At 37.7% G+C, this 13,773-nt stretch overlaps 1 long non-coding RNA gene across 1 annotated transcript in view; it reads left to right on the top strand.

The window, feature by feature from the left end:
* Positions 1 to 684: 684 nt before the first annotated feature.
* The window catches only part of LOC138825763 (uncharacterized), a 31,059-nt gene continuing 17,970 nt past the window's right edge, over positions 685 to 13,773 (top strand). The window contains exons 1-2 of the long non-coding RNA XR_011371508.1: positions 685 to 752; positions 7,892 to 8,121. This is a non-coding gene — a long non-coding RNA (uncharacterized lncRNA). The remainder of the gene's footprint in view (positions 753 to 7,891; positions 8,122 to 13,773) is intronic.

The following is a 13,773-nucleotide window of genomic DNA, read 5'->3' as shown; positions in this document are numbered from 1 at the left end:
TATTACAAAGTTGATAAAAAATAAGGCTTATAAAAAATAACACATTTGCTCAGACTATACAAAATAAAAGCACAGGTCTACCTGAAGCTAAAGAGAGTTTTAAATATTTGCCTGGCACTTTACTTTCTATAATACCATATATTATACCATATAATACCATATATTACTCAAATATAATAGAAAAAGTCTATATACATATATATATATATATATATATATATATATATGGACTTCTAGAATCCTGAGAGAAAATAATTTATAAGAAAGTGTTGACCATCTCTCCACTGACCATTTAAGTGAAGATCACACTTTACAAAAGAAGACAAAGCTATGGTCCCTTCCCTTCCCCCACCCCCTACCCCTCACCAATTCTGTCATCCTGTTATTCCTAACAATCAGAATAAATTTAAGTAAGGCAATCCTAGGTAGTATAACTTTTCCCCTTTATTGCATTTCAGTGAGCTCACTTTAAATTAGGAGAATTTAAGATTCAAATAATAATTCCCAGCTTGCTGTTCATTTACTGATCTGCTAAATGCCTTTGCTAAATGTCTAAGCTATGGTATTTTTTTTTTTCAGAAAAGAAGTCTTGGTTAGGTGCTATTAGTTTTCTCTTTAATAATATCAAAGTAAAGCTCAGAGATTCAGAAGAACATTCCAAAGGTCACATTAAAGCTGAAAAGTGGAAGAACCAAAATTTAGCTGAGTCACTCATCCACCATGGGGTGTAGACGCCCAAGCCTTGAATTTCGGTGAGTACTCATTTTTACTTAAATATCCCTTATTATAGAGGACATAATAAGTAGCCTTTTTAAGTTTTGTAGATAACTTTTTTAATGTACTTGAACAAACTTAGTTCCTAGGAACTTTTGAGGACAGAGTTAAGTTTGAAAAATAAGCAAGGCTCCCCAAAAGGAGACTGTGTAGAATAGAGTTTAAAAATAGAATATGTAATTGCATAAAACATATGATTCCAATTTCATAACTATTTTCCTAAACTTCCAGAAAGTATATGTTGATAAAAATTTACTTTCACAATACATTATCTTTTAAATGCAAGTTTATAATCCAGATACTTTTACATACCATAACTTTATGAGTATATAATCTATAATAGTTTGATGGACAAAAAAAGTTCCAGGAAGAAATATATTAAAAGTCTAATGTGATCTTTATTTTTATTACCAAAAAAAGAGGAATATTAATATTTTCTTATTCATCATGTGTCAGAAATAGAGCTGGGCTTTTTTATATCTATTGACTTACTAATGCCCATAAGGGGCTTTCAATGTCACTATTATTTTGTCCTACTTATAAGTAAGAAAGTTGGGTTCAGAGAAATTAAGGGACTCTTACAGGGTCCTCAAAGTAAAAAATGGCAAAGGCAAAATTTTAACTCTCACTCCAAAGTGACCCATCATATACATTATTTATATTGGCATCTATACATTTACTGAGGTATTAAATATATAAATTATTTTTGATTTTGTAGGAGAATAGAAAAAGTGAAGTATTTCCCCCTCCCTAAATAATAAGTGGAGCAGATCCTGTTTAGGACAGAACAGTTTTAGGATGGAGGTGATCTACACGAGGAGACGTGGGCTTGCAAGACTGACCCCACCACAGGTTCCCAACCTAGATTTTCTGACCAAAGATATCACTGCTTTAGCTTAGCATATGCAGAGAATGGCTTCTCCTTGAAATATGGAACCCTAGGTGGCTCAGGGTACAACTTGAAAAATCACTATTCTGAAGAGTGAAAAAAAATCTTTCTTCTCCCTTTGTCAAGTCAAGACTTAGCTATCAAGAAATTACTCAAACATGAACGCAAATCCAGTTCACCAAGGCCTCTTAAGATACTGAACTCATTGGTCCCATGCCAGGGCATTCATTCATGCTGGCAGGAACAGAATAGAATGCAAATGAGGATGAGTGGTATAACAGTCCACTGGTCATGATTCTAACAAACACTTCTCTCCCAGAGCAATATGGCTGCCCTATGGAATGGTAGAAGTTGACCACCAAGCAGAAAGAAGCTCTGATTCCATGAAATTAGGCCATTGGGCCATATCCAATGGCCCAAGTCCAACAGGAGCCACTTTGCAGTCCCATCTGACTGTGGCCTTTATCACCACCCCCTTGTCAATCATCAGCAATGAGTAGAAAATACATGAAAGCCCCACAATGTCTCCTTTTCATTTAAAGCATTTCATTGCCTGTGCTGTGGCTAATATCAAACCACAGAGTGGCAAGGCAGTTAGTTCTTTAAGCCCATTTTGCCTCCAAGCTCCTTAAACTTTGGAATGAGGTGTGTCCTTTGTGTATGCATGTGTTTTAAAGCTGTTTTATGACATATTGTCAGGAACTCAGGTACTGAGCCTCTTAAACTCCAGCTTTCAGCAGCTGCTTTTGCACTTCCCTTACACATAATTAAACACCCTATAGTACTTAACAGAGTAATAAGTAGCCCATCAATAAAGCAATAAATAATTGTATTCAGGCAAACTCTGGAGCCATCATCTGTTAACCAGCAGATGTGAGAAAAACTAGTTTGATTAGTCAATAAGGTTATAGAATAGAAAAGCAAAAGTCAGTCGAGGTATTGAGAAGAATCAGCCAAACTTCTAAGCCGAGAACGAATCCTATCTCTGAGATAACTTGCAAATAGAATACCAATTGGAAGTATCAAACCAGAGAGTAATGGCAGCAAGCAAGAAGTCCCACCTCTAGAAATTAGTTTAAAATGCTGGTTTAAAACAAGGAAGTGAGACAATTCAGCTCTGAAGTAGAAGGGCTGCCTACTGAGAATGCAGAGGAAGGACCCATAAAAGCATAAAGTTCCAACTTCAGAAAACAAATATTTACTGGAGATCCAGGGACCTGAGGTGAGAAAGAATAGACCTCGAATCTCATCCATGTGTCTGAGGTAAATTTTCACAGATGGGGTCAGGGAGGTGATGGTTTCAGCCTCCTACCAAGAAGGAGAACAATGTAAAGGAATGTTGGTATTAGACTACAGCTCTGTAGGCCAAGGCTACCTTCAGGCTGAGGACATAGCTTAGGTAACTACTGAAAGTCCACAGAATCACTAGTGGAACATTTTCTTTTTGGGCAATAGCCTGCCTGGATCTCACAAACCCAGATCTTTGGAGGAAGGGTCCAGGGTCCTATAACTGTTTGTGGAGTGTGTGTGTGTGTGTGTGTGTGTGTGTGTGTGTGTGTGTGTGTGTGTGTGTGTGTGTGTGTGTGTGTGTGTGTGTGTGTTGGTATTTGGGTTTGAAATCAAGGCCTTGGCCTGGCATTTGAGCCACAATTCCACTTTCAGCATTTGGCTGGTTAGTTGGAGCTAAGAGTTTTCACCACTTTTCTCTTGGGACTGCCTTTGAACAGCGATTATCAGATCTCAGCCTCCTGAATAGGATTATAGATACAAGCCTCCAACACTCCGCTAGAAAGCTATATTTTTAAGTGGTTCTGCTGCATGGCACATGTGAACCACTACCTTAGAAACAATTAAGACTTCTGTTGACCTGGGTGGAGCCAGTCTTGCAATGCTAGCCCAAAAAACTTCTGTCAGGGCCTTTAGCTTGCCATGTAAAACAGATCTCATATTGCTAGATTTGTTAATGGGCCCTGAGTTTGCTTGTGCCAATGGTCAGTAAACCAGGAAGAGGTCTATGGGACCACATAATCTGAAGAACTTCTTTTCAGACTTCTGTAAAATAACAAGTTCCCTGAGTGATCTGATGAAACTAGCCCCATACAACACATGTTGAGAAGCCTCTTTGCTTCTGCAAAACTCTGAAGGCCTGACAAGGTACTATAGGCTGGCTGGTGTCTATAATCCCAGGAGGATTATGGTTCTTGGCCAGTGTGGGTCTTTGCAAGACCTCATCCACCAACAACTCACTCCATTGGGGTAGGTCTGTTATCCCAGTACATGGGAGGCTAAGATCTAGAAGAGTGTAGTTCTGGAAAAATAGTTGTGCGGCACTTTGTCAGCAGTAAAACCAAGGCATGATGGCATGTATCTGTCATCCTAGCTATGAAGCAGGTAACACATAAAGTAGATAGAACTAGTGAAATATAGCTGGGCACTGGTAGCTCATGCCTATAATCTTAGTTATTCAGGAGACTGAGAGTTAGGGACCATGGTTCAAAGCCAGCCCTGGCAAGAAAGTTCATGAAACTCTTATCTCCAATTAACCACCAGAAAAAACAGAAGTGGTGCTGTAGCTTAAAGTGGTAGAGTGCTAGGCTTGAACAAACAGCTCAGAAACAGTGCCCAGGTCCAGAGTTCAAGCCTCACAACTGACAGAAAAAAAAGAAAGAAAAAAGAAGAACTGGTAATGTGTGTGGGGGAGGGGGTATGGGTGTGTGGGTGTGTGTAGAGGAGAATATAACCAATTCCCAGATATCTCTCATGTAGTTTACAAAATGTCAACTAATTAATGGCCAGTCTTCTTTCAAACCCATTCTCTCCCTGCTGGCCAATTATTCTGTAGCAGAATCTAGACATTGTGTCATGATTTTCTATGACTATTAGCAATATATATTTCTAGGCATAGATAATCTTTAAAATAATAGTAACCAAATACCATTATCCAGCTTGAAATGTTAACATTCATTTTGTAATATTATTCAAGTAAGTGTTCACATTTCCCTCCGCTGACTTGTATTGTCTTAAGTGTGTATGTTCAAATCAGAAGCAATATAACATTCATACATTGGAATTAGTTGCTATGTCCTCCACCCCCATCTCTCAATCTCTATCTCTGTATCTCTACTTCTCTGTCTCTCCCCACTGGCAGTTAGTAGAGTTTAAACTCAGGGCTTCATGCTTGCTAGAAAAGCACTCTACTACTTGACTCATGTCCCCAGCTTGTCTTGTTCTTTAGTTTATTTCTCAGATGAAGTTTCATACTTTTTTTCCAGGCTAGCTTTATACCATGATCCTCTGACCTCTCCCTCCAGAGTAGCTAGGATTACAGGACGGTATCACCATACTCAGTCCTCTTAAATCTCTGTTAACCTAAAAGTCTCATTTATCTCTTTCTTCCTCTATCTCTTCCTCATTCAGCTCTTCTAAATCATGTCCTTTATTCTGTAAATTCTAGATTTTGCTGACTGCATCCTCTTGATATAATTTTATATATTTTTCTTCTTAACCCATGTATGTGTCTAACTATGTAGTTATCGCTGGAAGTTTGCTTAGGATTAGTTTTGGCTACTATTTTTTGTGAAAGTCCAATGCTTATTAGAAGGCTTTTAATCGTAAGTGGATGTTGATGTCTTTGTGGTAATACTGTCTATGTATAATCATTACTTAGGTCTTTTCTTTCCTTAGGGGCTCATGAAATGAATGTGAACCACTAGAAGGACTCATCAAGATCATTGCATAAGATCTCTTATTTTATCTGATAATATTCTAATTTTAATAACCTTATCATCTGGAAACTTCTATGACAAAAACATCTCATCAGCACTGGTTATCCTGAGGTTCTGGAAAAGTAGAAGAAATGACTCATTTCTTTATCAGCTTTCAAAATGAACTGTTTCCTTACCATCTTACAAAGATTGTTCTTTAAGCATCTTAGTGAACTCACAAATTTGATGTGTTTTAATTCTTTGCAGATAATGACCTTGATGATCTCTCTCTCTTTCTTTCTCTCTCTCTCTCTCTCTCTCTCTCTCTCTCTCTCTCTCTCTCTCTCTCTCTCTCTCTCTCTCTCTCTCTCTCACACACACACACACACACACACACACACACACACACACATACGCACATGCACATAAACGCACATGTGCATACATACACACACATACATATATAGGATGTCTACCTGAGAGCTGATTTAGATTGTTTCTAGGGTACTCGTATTATCCTTACAATCTTGACAAGTTTCATTCTGGCATATCAAGATGTTCTCAGTTCCTTTTGTGTATTTCATGCCTCAGATCTGGAACTAGCCATGTTTCTAGAGTCCTGACTTATTTTTAGTGAGCAATAGTATTGAAAGACTACATTCTTCAGCCCTATTTTCATCTTTTGCATTTATTGAGCTTTAGCATAAAAGTCCTATTGAGTAAAAGGTTTTACTACTTAAATGTTTCTTTGGAAGTCATGTGCTGTTTTAGTTTCTTGTCACTATGACAAATGCCTGAGAGAAACAATTTAAAGGAGAAAATATTTGTTGTGACTCACTGTTTCAGAGGTCAGAGTCGATGGTTGACTGGCTCCATTGTTTCTGGAACTGAGGTGAGCAGGAACATCATGGTGGAAGGGTGTGGTAGGGCACAGTTACTATCATCCACACTGCAGAGCAGCAGAAGACAAGAAGGGTCTGGGAACAAGGCATATCTTTCTGGAGCAAATCTTCCAACAAGTTCTTCCTCCAACAAGTTTCATCTTCCACTACCCAATAATGTCATCATATCATGAATCCATCAAGAGATTAATATGTTGATAAAATCAGACCCTTAATGATCCAATAACTTTTCGATATTTGGATCCATCTTCTGGGGACGAAGCCCCCCTTTGGGGGGGACAGTTTATGTCCAAACCATAAGATGTCTCCAGAAGAAAAGGTTAATAAAGAGTTTATATTGAATACAAAAGCATTTCTTACACACTAATTTAAAAATTACAAATATCTCAATAGAAATATAGGCAAATATTTGATAAGCAAGTGAGGGGATAAGAAATGAAAATGTGCTGGGTGCCAGTGGCTCACACCTGTAATCCTAGTTACTGGAGACTGAGATCTGAGGATCATGGTTCAAAGCCAGCCCGGGCAGGAAAGTCTGTGAGACTCTTTATCTACAAAAACCACTCAGAAAACCAGAAGTGGTGCTGTGGCTCAAGTGGTAGAGTGCTCACCTTGAGCTGAAGAACTGAGAGATAGAGCCCAGGCCCAGAGTTCAAGCCCCACGACTGACAAAAAAAGAAAGAAAGAAAGAAAATGTACAATAAACACAGAAAAATGTAACTGGTTTACAGTTTTCAATATAAAAAATACTTAAATTTGAGAATTATATTCTACATGGTACCAGAGGTAAAAGAAATAAATATTCTCACACCATGATGTTAGGAATCTTAATTGGCCAAATCTTACAAAAATAAAACTGTAAAATTTCTAGTATGTTTACCCTTTGACCTTGAAATGCCACTTCTAGGAATCTAGCCTATAGAAATGCAAGTAAAAATATTATATTGTTAGATAAATTTTGTTGCAGCATTGTAACAAATTAGAAAAAACTAACATGTGGCCATTAGAACATTGATCAAATAAGTTACAACACACTATAAAATGTGCTACAGATATTTTTTAAATATTACAAACATATCTACCATATGCAAAGATATATACAATATATCCATAGTTTCAGATTAAAATGTAGAGGAATTTTCCATCTACATGTAAACATTTATGATACACAGATGGATAGACAGATGACAGGTAGACAACTCAGAAAAGATGAGCAGTGAAATATTCGAGTGGTTACCTTTCATGAGTATATAGGGAACATCATTTTACCTTTAATGTTTAATATCTTATCATTGTCAATAAACAGTAGTGACAATGTAAGTACTTTTAACTCTTGGTGGGAGGAACACCCACAAAAAGAAAAATAAGACAACACACACCAGTATAAGTTGAGACCATATAATTTATCCAAGAACTTGACATGAATCAATCAACTTCCTTCTTCCTAAACCTACCATAACCACATATAAGAGAGCAATGTGCTCAAGAGTACTTGCTACTCACTTGCACCTTGGGGTTGGTACCATTGTTACTTAACTTCTAGCTTCTTAAAGGCTCTGTGCAAACAGTAAGATGTTCCTCATGGCACTCCTTTCTTCTGTGTTGTTGTATGTTTCTCTCAGGTCTCCTAGAATCTACTCCCAACAAAACCGTGGTCTCTGACAACCAAGGGAGCTTCAGAGAGTGGGTTACTGGGTATGGTTGCTACACTCTGGATCTGTAAGACATTACTGGCTTCTTGAGACTCTCCCATGACACCCTGTCCCTGATCCCCATGGGCAAGTCAAGGGAGATCTTTACCAAGATGTTGAGGAAATTGTGAAGAGGACAATGCAATCATAAGCATTTGAAGGCAAGTATATGGCATTAAGTTGAATGGTCTCTATGAGTTGTGTAACAACCTACCCTCTACAGCCTCCTCTCTAAGCTCCATAATTTTCTGCAGAACAAAGTATGTATGTGGTTTATCCTCCTCCTTGGCCATTTACAGAGCCCTTGGTTACCACATAGGAAGTTGGGCTCATGCAACACCCTGGAGATTTGTATCAATAGCCTAACTGCCTTAACAAGGTCCTAAATATCACAGGATAATCCACATTCTTGAGTTTCTGAATGATGACACACCTAGAGGTTCTTTTTCTTTTCCTTCTTGCTTCTCAGGATCATAAATGCCTCCAGTATTTATTACCCTTTCAGTTTATAATTGCTGTCATCATCTCAGGAAATATCAGCCACTTGCCATTATGTCACAACATTTCCTTTCACCAGACCCCCAGAAGTTGCCTCTAGCTCTTAGAATTCATGGCAAAGGCCATGAATTTGAATTAGAATTAATTCCTTTGAATTGGCAATGTACCTACTACATGATTTAACCATTGTCTCTGTCCAGTTTCCTACTGCTAGTCTTGTAAAACATTTGGTATTTTGCAACTGGAATGCAGCTGCAGAGTAAAGGCTGATTCAGCCCTTTACTATACACCTGAAGGAACCTACAGTAATAAGAGCTATAATTCTAACAGTATAGTTCTCTAGACATGATCTAAGAATAAATGTTACTCTGCCACATAAATTCAAATATATATTTAATATTTTTCTTTTCTTATCTATTTGTTTATGATTTTTCTCTATCACTGTATGGTATTTGTTTTTCAAATTTCATATTACCTAAATTTGTGTGTCATTAAAAGCCTCTATGATTATGAAATATTATCTGTGAATGAGTTATTCTACATAATGAAATTTTTAATTTTCTTTTCAGCAATACACTCTAATTTTTAAATTATTGTTGACCTTTATAAACAGCCTCATAGATATCCTTGCTTTCTTAAGTAGAGTTCAAAGTATTGTTTTCCAGATGAGTTAGGCAATTTTGTGTATACCAATTACTGTACTCTGATATCATATAACGAAGCCCTTAGGGGCTGTTAAAGCAAGTAGGGCTTTTGGCCTCAACACCAAAAGACTGAGTTTTTTGTGCTTTTAGTGTTTAGATCTTGTTTTGGAGCTTTATGTTTCCTTATTGAAAGTTTAATTGTTGCTCTGTTAGTATCATAAACTGAGACCTGCCTCTCCTTATTCATATTGTGTTTTCAATAAGTCATTGTTGAAGTTGATGAATTGGTTCAAAAGTAAAGGCTTTTTGACAGTTGCTCTGAGGTTATATCTACTAAGTAAGAGAGACATTACTGTGAGAACATCCAGCTAGCCACATACACACACACACACACACACACACACACACACACACACACACACACACACACACACACACACACAATAGATAAGTATTGGCTTCAGAGCTCATGAAATGAGAAGAATTGGAGAGACATGGAAGAATAGTCACATGCTACAGGGTTCCAAAGATGGAAAGCTATACAGGACCAGCAAATGAACTCTATAAACATTTTCGCTTACTACCTACAGTTTCTCCCTCTCTTCCATCCTCTAATCCTCAGACAGTGGCAGACATCACTTAGCCATTTGGCCTTTACTTCCATTAGGAAAGGCCTTGTGATTCTTCTAAACACAGGTTTCCAGAAAAATCACTGTTGGTTGGCTGAAGGTGACATAAGAAATGAGACTATATGATCTAACAGAGTAAGGACTACATTCAAGGAGACAGTCTTCAACTCTACATGGGAAATTTTTCTAATAATCAATCTACTGAAGTAGTTCTGCCTCAAAAGACAAAATGATTTCCATGTGTTTGCTATGTCCTGGGAAACACTCAATCATTTTGTATCCCATTGAAGGTATTGGCAACATTATAACTGAGAAGAAGCTAATGCATAGAGATGTGATGTAACATCTAATGAGCACAGAGCTAGTAATTAGTGAGACTGGATTAGAAACTACAGCAACACCTACCCTAAAGTCTATGTCGCAAACATGCCTTTCACTTCTCCAAGGAGGTGTGCTTTCTACCACTGAAGATACTCAAACACAGACTGATCACCCACTTGGCAGCAATCGTATAGACAGGATTGAAAGGTTACACAGAGTTAAAAACAAAAGCACATTTAAAGTCCTTGAAATTCTGACAGCCTTATGTTTTCGGTTGTTCCTTGATAGTAAAATCACTTATAGGAGGCAGATTTCATGAATCTTAAATGTCAGAAGACAATTTTGGAGGTTTCTGTGTGTGTACAGCTTTAGGATCATACATAAGAGGGTACTATTAATGACGTTTATCTAAAGGTAGCAGGTTTATGGAAATCTTGCCAGAGAAATATGATGAATTAAGATGGGTAAATAACTGATATCTAGAGAGTTCAAGATGCTCTACACCTGGCAAGATGGAGGTGGAAAGTATCATTTATGTTGAGACTCGATGTCAGGAAGTCCAAGAAGACTTGACCCTACCCAAGAAAGCTGCAGCTTAGATAAGGCAGTCTATACCAGGTAGGAGTTCTCCGTCAATTCATTTCTGATACTCCTCTTTGAAGAGCTCCAAAATATGTGTACCATTTCATCTACATGCCCACACATCATCTGCTTAAAATCATCTCTCTGGTCTAAATGCCTCTAATATTTCAAAAATATCTCATAAGACAATGTGTTTAGGCTTTTGCTATCCAGGACACCTTGCTCTAAACATCTTTGTGTCCATATTAACAAATGAATATAGCTGTTCCATATTGTGTATTGACTAGTAAAGAGTACCCAGATTCTTACTTCTTCTTCCTCAGCTTTCTTGCTTTATATTAAAAGAAAACAGGCAAGATGATAGCTACTGTCCTTGTAACAAGAACTACTGTCTATTAAGGACCTGTAATGCAGTGGACAATCTTGAGAACTTTTGTTGTTGTTTCTTTGTATTAACTCAGTCATGCTCAAATATTTTTTCCACTTATAACAAGAATGTGAGGTTCTTAAAGGTGGTATATAGATTAATGGAGGTTGCTTTGCTAGTAAGCATTGAAGCTGGGATTCAGAACAGTAGAGCAAAGTTTTCTATCTTGCAAGACAAATATCTTTATATCTGCACCATGCACCATCAATCAGAGATCATATCTTTTCTGTCCTGAGAAGTGTTATGGGGAGAGCAGTACCTTAAACTTACAGTTATATATTCTCTCCCTGTCCATACCACCACTTACCCAAGCAGCAAATGAGTTTATTCTCTCACTTAATTCATGTCACCAGTATTTGCTAAGTAAATACTAAGTAGTAGGTACCATTCTAAGAAAGGAGCATTGACTGATTAATAAGGAAGATGGGATTCCTGCTCTAAGGCCCTACAAAAAGCTTTGTAAATAAATATATAATTTAATGCTTTAGGCAGTGATATGTGTTCCAAGAGAGAAATAATGTGGAATAAGGAGACAGGATAAAGATCAATGTTTCAACATGTACTCAAGATTTTGTTTTTATTTAATTATGAAAAGGCCAGCAGATAAAAAGATGATTGCCAAGAGGAGGGGCAAACTGACCACAAAGAGGCATCCCAAAGAGGGAGACCCTGGAATTGCTCAGGAGGGGATAGAGTGAGGAGACGGCATGCACAAAAGATATTGTTGTGGGAAGGGAGAAACAGTGAGGCAGGAAAAACAACCGAGTAAGTTTAGGATTGTATAGTTTGAGTAATTTCAGTGGGCCTAGGCCACAGTTGTAAGTAAGTCTCTGTAATTATCTAATACCTGGTTCTAGGCGAATTAGGGCAGAGGGAGAGTGTTCCAGACTACAGAAGCCCTATTACAGCAAGTGGGTGGGAGTGCAACTCTGGTAATAGTTGGTTTGCATATCTAAGGCATATTTAGCCAGATGTTTGCTACCTCCAGGAATTAGCTGACTATGCCTGGAAGGAGAAAGTCCTTCTCTGGATCTTCAAGGCCTCACGATGTCAAAACATAGACAAATGAAAGAAATAAAGTGTGTGTTTTTTTCTGAAATGGGAGAGTAAAGGAAAATGACAGTACTATGTAGAGTGATTGGAGAAGAAATGGTAACTCAGAAAAGCTCCACCATAGGCAAGATGTAGAGAAAAGCCTCAAAGAGAGTAGCCTATACTAAAGCCAGAAAGAGAAGCCTGGTGTTGCAAGGGCCAAGAAAATCCCAGCGCTGGTGGTTCAGACCTTCAATCTTAGCTATTCAGGAGGCTGGGATCTGAAAATCATGGTTTAAAGCTACCCTGGACAGAATAGTTTATAAGACTCTTATCTACAATTAACCAGCAAAAAAACTCAACGAAAACCAGAAGTGAAGCGTGGTTCAAGAGGTACAGCATCAGCCTTGATCAGAAAAGCCAAGCAAGAGCACAAGGTCAAGTTCAAGTCACAGTCTAGTATACAGAGAGAGAGAGAGAGAGAGAGAGAGAGAGAGAGAGAGAGAGAGAGAGAGAGAGAGAGAGAGAGAGAGAGAGAGAGAGAACCACAGCAGGCAGAGGCAGAGCCAGGAGAGAACATGAAAATTAGGCCATGGAGAATTCTGGAATGCGACTGATATTGGAGCTATATTTCGAAGCCACTGGAGGAACTTTAAGTTTTTGTTTCATGTTTCCTTCTTATCACAGAAAACTTCAAATGTTTACAAAACCAGAGAGAGTGGCCAAATTCTCACATTTTTGTCACCCAACTGTAACAATTGTCAACTCAGATGACCTAATTCCATCCAAACACAAATCTTCAAACCCCAGAGTCTTTTAAAACAAATCCTTAAACCTCATGCTATTTCAGATTTGTGAAAATGTCAGTTAACATATCTGAAATGTAAAACTCTTTTTATAAAGCAAACCCATAATAATCACAAACATATCAAAAGACAAATAGATTTCTTAATATCACCAAATAGTCTATCATTGTCTCCCATATACATATGTAAGTAGGACCAAGATAAAATTCTAAATCTCCTTTAATCCATGAAGTCCTACTTACCATCTCCCAAGGTGATCCATAATCCCAATCTACTTGAAACTAAATGGCTTTTCAGTATGTTTTGCTAAAATTTGAAAAATTTGTTAACATAAGAAAAGTTCTAGTAAACAGGTACAAATGACTTCTTCTTTCCCCCACATTTGACTGTTTATTCATTGAAATATCCAAGTTATTTCTCCTGCATTATTTCCCCCAGTCTGGATCTTGATAAATGCATTTCCGATCTCATTTGGGCTTAACATATTGGCAAAAAGATAAACTACTCTCGAAGGAAGGTAGTATGTAAAACCACAGGTTATGTTGGGCCATCATTTTGTGTGTTGACCTTACCAGCCAATGAAATTGTTACCTAGATACATTTTTTCCACTGGAGGGAAGGAGTGTATTTATAGATTTATTTGGAAACTGAGTTCACTAAATGATGGCAGGGTCAGAGACAGTCTTGGGGAGGGGAAGAAGTCCTAAGCTATAAAATATCAGAAGAGAAAAGGAGGAGCAAGAGAAAAGTAGTTAAGAGGCAGGTGGCATTTTGCCCTCAGTGCAACCTTTTCTCATCATAATTTGACTCCTGAGAAACCTTGTGAGTTGAGGAGGGCAAGAAATATTAACCTCATTTCAGAAATGAGAACAGT

The sequence above is a fragment of the Dipodomys merriami genome, unplaced genomic scaffold, assembly GCF_024711535.1.
Source record: "Dipodomys merriami isolate MVZ:Mamm:240054 unplaced genomic scaffold, mDipMer1.0.p SCAF_14, whole genome shotgun sequence".
Classification (NCBI taxonomy): domain Eukaryota; kingdom Metazoa; phylum Chordata; class Mammalia; order Rodentia; family Heteromyidae; genus Dipodomys; species Dipodomys merriami.
Note: the sequence above shows the minus strand (reverse complement) of the source record. Positions and strands in the feature narration are given on the sequence as shown.